Consider the following 8,220-nt stretch of genomic DNA (forward strand, 5'->3'; position numbering starts at 1 on the left):
ACACAAGATGAACAGCAGGTGAGCAAGAGAAAAGGAAGCAGATCAAAGAGTTACACCATGTATGGAAACAACTCACAGGAGAGAAGACAACACATAACTAATTACACAGCAGAGATAGGTCAGTTTAACATACCAATATCAGAAACAGCTTTAAGTGTGAAGACAGAGCATGAGAATAGATTAGGATCTGTGCAGGAAATTCAGAGGGTCAATTCAAATGAACAGTGTTCATACCAATATCAGAGACAGCTTTAAGTGTGAAGACAGAGCATGAGAATAGATTAGGATCTGTGCAGGAAATTCAGAGGGTCAATTCAAATGAACAGTGTTCATACCTGTGAATGAGACAGATGGATTGTCAATATCATAGATGAATGATGACCATGGAGAAGTCACTCCACAGAATTACATCTCTGCTTTCTGGTATATTTCTGAGCACTTATGAAGCACTTGTAGAAGTACACAGACCAAGGTGCACAGACCTAATGGCCTAAATTTATACCAGTCTCATTACACAAGATGAACAGCAGGTGAGCAAGAGAAAAGGAAGCAGATCAAAGAGTTACACCATGTATGGAAACAACTCACAGGAGAGAAGACAACACATAACTAATTACACAGCAGAGATAGGTCAGTTTAACATACCAATATCAGAAACAGCTTTAAGTGTGAAGACAGAGCATGAGAATAGATTAGGATCTGTGCAGGAAATTCAGAGGGTCAATTCAAATGAACAGTGTTCATACCAATATCAGAGACAGCTTTAAGTGTGAAGACAGAGCATGAGAATAGATTAGGATCTGTGCAGGAAATTCAGAGGGTCAATTCAAATGAACAGTGTTCATACCTGTGAATGAGACAGATGGATTGTCAATATCATAGATGAATGATGACCATGGAGAAGTCACTCCACAGAATTACATCTCTGCTTTCTGGTATATTTCTGAGCACTTATGAAGCACTTGTAGAAGTACACAGACCAAGGTGCACAGACCTAATGGCCTAAATTTATACCAGTCTCATTACACAAGATGAACAGCAGGTGAGCAAGAGAAAAGGAAGCAGATCAAAGAGTTACACCATGTATGGAAACAACTCACAGGAGAGAAGACAACACATAACTAATTACACAGCAGAGATAGGTCAGTTTAACATACCAATATCAGAAACAGCTTTAAGTGTGAAGACAGAGCATGAGAATAGATTAGGATCTGTGCAGGAAATTCAGAGGGTCAATTCAAATGAACAGTGTTCATACCAATATCAGAGACAGCTTTAAGTGTGAAGACAGAGCATGAGAATAGATTAGGATCTGTGCAGGAAATTCAGAGGGTCAATTCAAATGAACAGTGTTCATACCTGTGAATGAGACAGATGGATTGTCAATATCATAGATGAATGATGACCATGGAGAAGTCACTCCACAGAATTACATCTCTGCTTTCTGGTATATTTCTGAGCACTTATGAAGCACTTGTAGAAGTACACAGACCAAGGTGCACAGACCTAATGGCCTAAATTTATACCAGTCTCATTACACAAGATGAACAGCAGGTGAGCAAGAGAAAAGGAAGCAGATCAAAGAGTTACACCATGTATGGAAACAACTCACAGGAGAGAAGACAACACATAACTAATTACACAGCAGAGATAGGTCAGTTTAACATACCAATATCAGAAACAGCTTTAAGTGTGAAGACAGAGCATGAGAATAGATTAGGATCTGTGCAGGAAATTCAGAGGGTCAATTCAAATGAACAGTGTTCATACCAATATCAGAGACAGCTTTAAGTGTGAAGACAGAGCATGAGAATAGATTAGGATCTGTGCAGGAAATTCAGAGGGTCAATTCAAATGAACAGTGTTCATACCTGTGAATGAGACAGATGGATTGTCAATATCATAGATGAATGATGACCATGGAGAAGTCACTCCACAGAATTACATCTCTGCTTTCTGGTATATTTCTGAGCACTTATGAAGCACTTGTAGAAGTACACAGACCAAGGTGCACAGACCTAATGGCCTAAATTTATACCAGTCTCATTACACAAGATGAACAGCAGGTGAGCAAGAGAAAAGGAAGCAGATCAAAGAGTTACACCATGTATGGAAACAACTCACAGGAGAGAAGACAACACATAACTAATTACACAGCAGAGATAGGTCAGTTTAACATACCAATATCAGAAACAGCTTTAAGTGTGAAGACAGAGCATGAGAATAGATTAGGATCTGTGCAGGAAATTCAGAGGGTCAATTCAAATGAACAGTGTTCATACCAATATCAGAGACAGCTTTAAGTGTGAAGACAGAGCATGAGAATAGATTAGGATCTGTGCAGGAAATTCAGAGGGTCAATTCAAATGAACAGTGTTCATACCTGTGAATGAGACAGATGGATTGTCAATATCATAGATGAATGATGACCATGGAGAAGTCACTCCACAGAATTACATCTCTGCTTTCTGGTATATTTCTGAGCACTTATGAAGCACTTGTAGAAGTACACAGACCAAGGTGCACAGACCTAATGGCCTAAATTTATACCAGTCTCATTACACAAGATGAACAGCAGGTGAGCAAGAGAAAAGGAAGCAGATCAAAGAGTTACACCATGTATGGAAACAACTCACAGGAGAGAAGACAACACATAACTAATTACACAGCAGAGATAGGTCAGTTTAACATACCAATATCAGAAACAGCTTTAAGTGTGAAGACAGAGCATGAGAATAGATTAGGATCTGTGCAGGAAATTCAGAGGGTCAATTCAAATGAACAGTGTTCATACCAATATCAGAGACAGCTTTAAGTGTGAAGACAGAGCATGAGAATAGATTAGGATCTGTGCAGGAAATTCAGAGGGTCAATTCAAATGAACAGTGTTCATACCTGTGAATGAGACAGATGGATTGTCAATATCATAGATGAATGATGACCATGGAGAAGTCACTCCACAGAATTACATCTCTGCTTTCTGGTATATTTCTGAGCACTTATGAAGCACTTGTAGAAGTACACAGACCAAGGTGCACAGACCTAATGGCCTAAATTTATACCAGTCTCATTACACAAGATGAACAGCAGGTGAGCAAGAGAAAAGGAAGCAGATCAAAGAGTTACACCATGTATGGAAACAACTCACAGGAGAGAAGACAACACATAACTAATTACACAGCAGAGATAGGTCAGTTTAACATACCAATATCAGAAACAGCTTTAAGTGTGAAGACAGAGCATGAGAATAGATTAGGATCTGTGCAGGAAATTCAGAGGGTCAATTCAAATGAACAGTGTTCATACCAATATCAGAGACAGCTTTAAGTGTGAAGACAGAGCATGAGAATAGATTAGGATCTGTGCAGGAAATTCAGAGGGTCAATTCAAATGAACAGTGTTCATACCTGTGAATGAGACAGATGGATTGTCAATATCATAGATGAATGATGACCATGGAGAAGTCACTCCACAGAATTACATCTCTGCTTTCTGGTATATTTCTGAGCACTTATGAAGCACTTGTAGAAGTACACAGACCTAATGGCCTAAATTTATACCAGTCTCATTACACAAGATGAACAGCAGGTGAGCAAGAGAAAAGGAAGCAGATCAAAGAGTTACACCATGTATGGAAACAACTCACAGGAGAGAAGACAACACATAACTAATTACACAGCAGAGATAGGTCAGTTTAACATACCAATATCAGAAACAGCTTTAAGTGTGAAGACAGAGCATGAGAATAGATTAGGATCTGTGCAGGAAATTCAGAGGGTCAATTCAAATGAACAGTGTTCATACCAATATCAGAGACAGCTTTAAGTGTGAAGACAGAGCATGAGAATAGATTAGGATCTGTGCAGGAAATTCAGAGGGTCAATTCAAATGAACAGTGTTCATACCTGTGAATGAGACAGATGGATTGTCAATATCATAGATGAATGATGACCATGGAGAAGTCACTCCACAGAATTACATCTCTGCTTTCTGGTATATTTCTGAGCACTTATGAAGCACTTGTAGAAGTACACAGACCAAGGTGCACAGACCTAATGGCCTAAATTTATACCAGTCTCATTACACAAGATGAACAGCAGGTGAGCAAGAGAAAAGGAAGCAGATCAAAGAGTTACACCATGTATGGAAACAACTCACAGGAGAGAAGACAACACATAACTAATTACACAGCAGAGATAGGTCAGTTTAACATACCAATATCAGAAACAGCTTTAAGTGTGAAGACAGAGCATGAGAATAGATTAGGATCTGTGCAGGAAATTCAGAGGGTCAATTCAAATGAACAGTGTTCATACCAATATCAGAGACAGCTTTAAGTGTGAAGACAGAGCATGAGAATAGATTAGGATCTGTGCAGGAAATTCAGAGGGTCAATTCAAATGAACAGTGTTCATACCTGTGAATGAGACAGATGGATTGTCAATATCATAGATGAATGATGACCATGGAGAAGTCACTCCACAGAATTACATCTCTGCTTTCTGGTATATTTCTGAGCACTTATGAAGCACTTGTAGAAGTACACAGACCAAGGTGCACAGACCTAATGGCCTAAATTTATACCAGTCTCATTACACAAGATGAACAGCAGGTGAGCAAGAGAAAAGGAAGCAGATCAAAGAGTTACACCATGTATGGAAACAACTCACAGGAGAGAAGACAACACATAACTAATTACACAGCAGAGATAGGTCAGTTTAACATACCAATATCAGAAACAGCTTTAAGTGTGAAGACAGAGCATGAGAATAGATTAGGATCTGTGCAGGAAATTCAGAGGGTCAATTCAAATGAACAGTGTTCATACCAATATCAGAGACAGCTTTAAGTGTGAAGACAGAGCATGAGAATAGATTAGGATCTGTGCAGGAAATTCAGAGGGTCAATTCAAATGAACAGTGTTCATACCTGTGAATGAGACAGATGGATTGTCAATATCATAGATGAATGATGACCATGGAGAAGTCACTCCACAGAATTACATCTCTGCTTTCTGGTATATTTCTGAGCACTTATGAAGCACTTGTAGAAGTACACAGACCAAGGTGCACAGACCTAATGGCCTAAATTTATACCAGTCTCATTACACAAGATGAACAGCAGGTGAGCAAGAGAAAAGGAAGCAGATCAAAGAGTTACACCATGTATGGAAACAACTCACAGGAGAGAAGACAACACATAACTAATTACACAGCAGAGATAGGTCAGTTTAACATACCAATATCAGAAACAGCTTTAAGTGTGAAGACAGAGCATGAGAATAGATTAGGATCTGTGCAGGAAATTCAGAGGGTCAATTCAAATGAACAGTGTTCATACCAATATCAGAGACAGCTTTAAGTGTGAAGACAGAGCATGAGAATAGATTAGGATCTGTGCAGGAAATTCAGAGGGTCAATTCAAATGAACAGTGTTCATACCTGTGAATGAGACAGATGGATTGTCAATATCATAGATGAATGATGACCATGGAGAAGTCACTCCACAGAATTACATCTCTGCTTTCTGGTATATTTCTGAGCACTTATGAAGCACTTGTAGAAGTACACAGACCAAGGTGCACAGACCTAATGGCCTAAATTTATACCAGTCTCATTACACAAGATGAACAGCAGGTGAGCAAGAGAAAAGGAAGCAGATCAAAGAGTTACACCATGTATGGAAACAACTCACAGGAGAGAAGACAACACATAACTAATTACACAGCAGAGATAGGTCAGTTTAACATACCAATATCAGAAACAGCTTTAAGTGTGAAGACAGAGCATGAGAATAGATTAGGATCTGTGCAGGAAATTCAGAGGGTCAATTCAAATGAACAGTGTTCATACCAATATCAGAGACAGCTTTAAGTGTGAAGACAGAGCATGAGAATAGATTAGGATCTGTGCAGGAAATTCAGAGGGTCAATTCAAATGAACAGTGTTCATACCTGTGAATGAGACAGATGGATTGTCAATATCATAGATGAATGATGACCATGGAGAAGTCACTCCACAGAATTACATCTCTGCTTTCTGGTATATTTCTGAGCACTTATGAAGCACTTGTAGAAGTACACAGACCAAGGTGCACAGACCTAATGGCCTAAATTTATACCAGTCTCATTACACAAGATGAACAGCAGGTGAGCAAGAGAAAAGGAAGCAGATCAAAGAGTTACACCATGTATGGAAACAACTCACAGGAGAGAAGACAACACATAACTAATTACACAGCAGAGATAGGTCAGTTTAACATACCAATATCAGAAACAGCTTTAAGTGTGAAGACAGAGCATGAGAATAGATTAGGATCTGTGCAGGAAATTCAGAGGGTCAATTCAAATGAACAGTGTTCATACCAATATCAGAGACAGCTTTAAGTGTGAAGACAGAGCATGAGAATAGATTAGGATCTGTGCAGGAAATTCAGAGGGTCAATTCAAATGAACAGTGTTCATACCTGTGAATGAGACAGATGGATTGTCAATATCATAGATGAATGATGACCATGGAGAAGTCACTCCACAGAATTACATCTCTGCTTTCTGGTATATTTCTGAGCACTTATGAAGCACTTGTAGAAGTACACAGACCAAGGTGCACAGACCTAATGGCCTAAATTTATACCAGTCTCATTACACAAGATGAACAGCAGGTGAGCAAGAGAAAAGGAAGCAGATCAAAGAGTTACACCATGTATGGAAACAACTCACAGGAGAGAAGACAACACATAACTAATTACACAGCAGAGATAGGTCAGTTTAACATACCAATATCAGAAACAGCTTTAAGTGTGAAGACAGAGCATGAGAATAGATTAGGATCTGTGCAGGAAATTCAGAGGGTCAATTCAAATGAACAGTGTTCATACCAATATCAGAGACAGCTTTAAGTGTGAAGACAGAGCATGAGAATAGATTAGGATCTGTGCAGGAAATTCAGAGGGTCAATTCAAATGAACAGTGTTCATACCTGTGAATGAGACAGATGGATTGTCAATATCATAGATGAATGATGACCATGGAGAAGTCACTCCACAGAATTACATCTCTGCTTTCTGGTATATTTCTGAGCACTTATGAAGCACTTGTAGAAGTACACAGACCAAGGTGCACAGACCTAATGGCCTAAATTTATACCAGTCTCATTACACAAGATGAACAGCAGGTGAGCAAGAGAAAAGGAAGCAGATCAAAGAGTTACACCATGTATGGAAACAACTCACAGGAGAGAAGACAACACATAACTAATTACACAGCAGAGATAGGTCAGTTTAACATACCAATATCAGAAACAGCTTTAAGTGTGAAGACAGAGCATGAGAATAGATTAGGATCTGTGCAGGAAATTCAGAGGGTCAATTCAAATGAACAGTGTTCATACCAATATCAGAGACAGCTTTAAGTGTGAAGACAGAGCATGAGAATAGATTAGGATCTGTGCAGGAAATTCAGAGGGTCAATTCAAATGAACAGTGTTCATACCTGTGAATGAGACAGATGGATTGTCAATATCATAGATGAATGATGACCATGGAGAAGTCACTCCACAGAATTACATCTCTGCTTTCTGGTATATTTCTGAGCACTTATGAAGCACTTGTAGAAGTACACAGACCAAGGTGCACAGACCTAATGGCCTAAATTTATACCAGTCTCATTACACAAGATGAACAGCAGGTGAGCAAGAGAAAAGGAAGCAGATCAAAGAGTTACACCATGTATGGAAACAACTCACAGGAGAGAAGACAACACATAACTAATTACACAGCAGAGATAGGTCAGTTTAACATACCAATATCAGAAACAGCTTTAAGTGTGAAGACAGAGCATGAGAATAGATTAGGATCTGTGCAGGAAATTCAGAGGGTCAATTCAAATGAACAGTGTTCATACCAATATCAGAGACAGCTTTAAGTGTGAAGACAGAGCATGAGAATAGATTAGGATCTGTGCAGGAAATTCAGAGGGTCAATTCAAATGAACAGTGTTCATACCTGTGAATGAGACAGATGGATTGTCAATATCATAGATGAATGATGACCATGGAGAAGTCACTCCACAGAATTACATCTCTGCTTTCTGGTATATTTCTGAGCACTTATGAAGCACTTGTAGAAGTACACAGACCAAGGTGCACAGACCTAATGGCCTAAATTTATACCAGTCTCATTACACAAGATGAACAGCAGGTGAGCAAGAGAAAAGGAAGCAGA

The sequence above is a fragment of the Anomaloglossus baeobatrachus genome, chromosome 1, assembly GCF_048569485.1.
Source record: "Anomaloglossus baeobatrachus isolate aAnoBae1 chromosome 1, aAnoBae1.hap1, whole genome shotgun sequence".
In the NCBI taxonomy this organism is placed as follows: Eukaryota; Metazoa; Chordata; class Amphibia; order Anura; family Aromobatidae; genus Anomaloglossus; species Anomaloglossus baeobatrachus.